Genomic DNA, 4,921 nt, shown 5'->3' on the forward strand with positions numbered 1-4,921 from the left:
AGAGAGAGAGAGAGAGAGAGAGAGAGAGAGAGAGAGAGAGAGAGAGAGAGAGAGAGAGAGAGAGAGAGAGAGAGAGAGAGAGAGAGAGAGAGAGAGAGCGAGGTTCGACTCCTTTGTGCCTTATCTCTGACAAATAAGGGGGAGAGGACATACGGAAAAGGAGAGTACAGGGGGGAAGTAAGAGAGAGAGAGAGAGAGAGAGAGAGAGAGAGAGAGAGAGAGAGAGAGAGAGAGAGAGAGAGAGAGAGAGAGAGAGAGAGAGAGAGAGAGAGAGAGAGAGAGAGAGAGAGAGAGAGAGAGAGAGAGAGAGACAGCCACCTGCGTCGCCCACCAGGTCAGCATTCAGTCACCACTGCAGACGATGGTGTACATTTGGTATTTATCGAACCATAAGCCTCACCCACAGCACACCAGTACATCACACGAGTAGCAAGTAATACATTCATTCACTTACGTGGATGACAGTAGTTGCCTCACTGACGGCATGAGTGGCTTCACTTGAACCTGAACCGATGTTTGTGATCCAGTTGGAGGACCGCGGTCGAATTGGACCACAAGATTTGTTCGCCAATCCTGGTCAAGTTATTAGAATTGAAGAACGATCGAATCACAAGGTATGAAAGTGTGTGTGTGTGATATATATGAGGCTATCCGTGCCAGAAGGTCTTAACCCTCGAAAAATGAGATTCGAGATAACGGTTGCCCGGGAAAGAGGAGGGGTGTAAAAGTCTTATGCCACGTGGGGCCAAGCCAAATGCGACCATTCAGGCACCTAGAACAGGGTTCAAAGTCGTGTGAAAACACGCAGAAAAAGGTAGCGAGATGGGTGGGATTCCCGAGCCATATGGGTGTATCTCACACGTGTTGTCAGCCGGCAGCCAGCCGTGCCGCTCCCAATGAGGAGCGAGTATTCGCGTGACGTCATGGCCACCGCGCGCCTCAGCCAATGGAAGCGGGTTTCCCTTCTCTCGCTCTCTATCTCTCCTGCTCTCCATGCTGTCTGTCAATCATCACTCTCCATAGCAACCCTACGCTGCTCTGTTTTTCGCTGCTACCATGGCTTCTGCTGGCGGATCTTCATCTTCCCGTGGTGACAACGAGCCTCGAGGACGTCCTGACGGCCCCCAGAAGAAGAGGAAGGCGCAGAAGGAGACGTGGAAGAAGAATGTGCTGAAGAACAAGCGTGTGAGTGGAGAGGAGTACGTGAGCCGGGCAACCAACAAAGTTGTCCCTGCACGTCGTGTAGGGGAGCCCTGCAGCTGCCCTAAGGCTTGCTTTGTGCTGCTGGGTGAGGAAGCTGTCCAGCAGATCTTCACCCGTGTACTAAGGCATAAAATGCCTTAGTACACGATCCTGAACAATAGTAGAAAATGAAACATAGATGAAAGCATAATAAAAGGCGCGCGATGAATAAATTCTTTATTTTGCGGGGGAAAAATATTCATAAAAAATCAAGTTCTCCACCTTTCATCATGATTTCTTCACACATTCTTATTTTCACTATAATATCCTAAAATAACATGTTACACACCATTTCCATTGGGGAAAAATTACCGCTACGGACATAGGCTAGAATAAACTCGGAAAATGGGTGTGATTTTTTCGGATTTACTCTTGACAACCATCATAACTAAACAGAACTACTCGAGAGCTTTCATTTGATATATAATATATATATATTCTGACCGATTTCATGCTCGTTTTCAGTGTTTAACTTTGAGGGGGGTTTGCTCAAAACTAATATTTTAGGGTTAAGACCTTCTGGCACGGATAGCCTCATATATATATATATATATATATATATATATATATATATATATATATATATATATATATATATATATATATATATATATATATATATATATATATATATATATATATATAAAACAGCAGTATTGGTCGTACAGCGGTATTACTCCTTGTGAACAGTGTTAATTATTAACAAATACATGATAATGAGTTCCTTTGTTATCATTGATAATGAGTCCCTTGTTATCATTTATCAGATTTTGATCATCATCAGATCAGAGAGTGAATGCTGCTGCTTTCTAATGAAGGACTGTATTTCTAACAAGGGAAGGGGCTAAGAAATTACAACAAATTTGCCAGAAAGGAGGACATTGTGTGGCTTACGATATAGTTACACATTCATTGAAGAAAACATGTAAATCTATAAAAAATATAATTAAAATATTTTGCAATAACACGCTGGTCCGTAGACTTCAGTTTGCATATCCCAAGTGACCAATAATACATGACTATTTACCCTCTTGATTAAATGGTAAACTTCAACTTCTAATATAATCAAGATGACTATCCATTCAAACTTGCATAGCATTTTTTTTATAATGATGTATGTATGTACTGGAAAACCTTCAGAGGTGAAATATTTCTTGTATTAATTACTATCTATCAACTAGCTTTATTAAGTCACCAGTGTTCTATGAACAATCTCTGTACTTTATGGACCAGAATTCTAGACCTATTCATCAATACTTTAACTATCGAAATGTAACACCTTATTTGTTTCATCAATTTGACTACATTATTCCATCTTACCTTTAATGAGGCTCTTCTCTTGTCCTTCACCTTCTCCAGGCCTGCACCACACCTGCGAGGGAAGGATGTCCCAAGGCTGCCTCCCAATGTCACACCTTCTCCAGGCCTGCACCACACCTGCGAGGGAAGGATGTCCCAAGGCTGCCTCCCAATGTCACCTTTTCCTGTCTCCGTCGCTCCATCTTAGCATACCTCACTTGCTCATCCAGCTGCTGCCTGCAAGGTGGAGAATGTTTACACCTGGAAACGTTGCAATAAATGAAGAAGGAAGTCTGGTGTATCCTTGCTTACCTCATATATATATATATATATATATATATATATATATATATATATATATATATATATATATATATATATATATATATATATATATATATATATATATATATATATATATATATATATATATATATATATATATATATATATATATATATATATATATATATATATATATATATATATATATATATATATATATATATATATATATATATATATATATATATATATATTTATTTATTTATTTGTTACTAGCACTATTGGCAAACTGGTGAAAATAAGACGTTCTTATTGGTGTGATTCCAGTACAAGCATAAACAAAGGTGTGTGTGGCAGGTACCTGCGAAGTGTAGTGGTTGGTGACTACTTGAGTGGCTTGTAGCAGCAGTGATGTCTGCACGGCTCAAATGTTTGCCAGGCACTCAGATAAGTGACCCAGCAAAGTTGTTACAGAGTTCAGCCAAACATGATCAGCTTGGCTCACATACATGGGATCATATGAAGATCAGCCTAACCTAACCTAACTATATAGATTAGGTTGGGCTAGGTTAGGTTAGGTTAAGTTAGGTTAAGTTAAGTTAGGCTAGGTTAGGTTAGGTTTAATAAGGTTTTTCTTCAAGTGAAATAAGCTGGGGTGGCTGATCTTCATATGATCCCATACATGTGTGTAATACTGAGCCCTTAGTCTTCAGGGGAAATGAAAGGTATGTATGGTTGGTGTGTGCTTCAACTCACCACAACGTGATGCTTTGAGGAGTCGTCTGTAATTTAGTATAATTGGAGCTTGAGGTGTGCGTCGATGATTTGGTACTGAGGAAGTGAAGACGTGACAAGGCTTAGGTCAGAGCACTGAGAGGACTGCGGTCAGTCATGCAGTAACTCAGTTGTGAGATAGCGTGGCTCACTGGACACTGCCCTGTGTCGACCCAAGGACGGGCTATTGGAGAATGTGGGTTATTCTCTCGTTCAAATCTTGCTGTTGTCCGCGTGTTAAAGGATGCACGGAAATGTATGTTGGGTGTTTGTTTCTATAGTAATCTTCGTGGCACTAAGTATATGGATAAGGTGTTATTCAGAGACATTGATAACTACACTTAAGTGTTAAGTATTCATTGTGTGTTTAACAGGTTCTATAAATAATGTTCCTTATCGGGGAGAACAAAGTGAATTGTGATTGTTGGGCTAGGTAACAACTGTCCATTATCGGGCGATGCATAGTGAGGGTTGTGTAAGAATAGTTATGTTGGTGTATGGTTGCAGGAGTTAGCAGCCAACGGCGTTAGGTTGCCAGGTGGACGAGTCGGGCCGAGTGGTGTCAACGTGAGGGCAGTGTAGCTGATCGTGTGGAAAGTGGGGTGCCAACTCCACTGGTTCTAATTACAAGTCTGGTTATAGTGCCAGACTGGAGCAACAAATATGCCCATTGGATCGAGAATGTGTAGTGCACTGATGTGGGTAATGTGAACTGGAAATATAAATAAGGATTGAGACAAAATGGTATATTATGTTCCTTGTTACGTAGCATGGCTTCCTATAATCTCCGGCTACTCCTAGTTACGAGTAGATGCCTGCCTTTCAGTGTGGTCAACGCCACGACACACCAGGTTTCCTTTAACATTCTCTCTCTCTCTCTCTCTCTCTCTCTCTCTCTCTCTCTCTCTCTCTCTCTGTAAAACAATATAAAAATCGATAACAGCAACAACAGCAACAACAACAAGCCCAGCTCCACACCATCTGGTTCACCACCACCACAGCCCCAACAAAACAGCAACACAACCACAGCCGTTAACACCTGTACTACCACCACCACCACCACCACCACAACACAAAGTACAAAACAAACTCGTGCAGGAAATTAAATCTGAATTGTGATCGGATTTATATAGTTTTTCCTCTACTTTATTTCCTCTTTCGTATTTCTTCTTTCGTAACAAATCGCTACTGTACTTTTTTTTTGTTTTTATCTCTTCTTTTTCCTACTACTTCCTCTTCTTCCATTTTCCACTTACTCCTTCCTTCTGCCCAATTTATTCACGTGGATTCTCCCCTTTTTTCCCCCTTTTTCATTCACTAT

At 40.8% G+C, this 4,921-nt stretch overlaps 1 long non-coding RNA gene across 1 annotated transcript; it reads left to right on the forward strand.

Moving 5' to 3' along the window:
- The first annotated feature begins 341 nt into the window (after window positions 1-341).
- On the forward strand, window positions 342-2,833 carry LOC135095178 (uncharacterized). Its single transcript, XR_010264094.1, has 2 exons — window positions 342-614; window positions 2,602-2,833. It is a non-coding gene; the product is annotated as an uncharacterized LOC135095178 (long non-coding RNA).
- The last annotated feature ends 2,088 nt before the right edge of the window (window positions 2,834-4,921 follow it).

The sequence above is a fragment of the Scylla paramamosain genome, chromosome 48 (assembly GCF_035594125.1).
Source record: "Scylla paramamosain isolate STU-SP2022 chromosome 48, ASM3559412v1, whole genome shotgun sequence".
Lineage (NCBI taxonomy): Eukaryota > Metazoa > Arthropoda > Malacostraca > Decapoda > Portunidae > Scylla > Scylla paramamosain.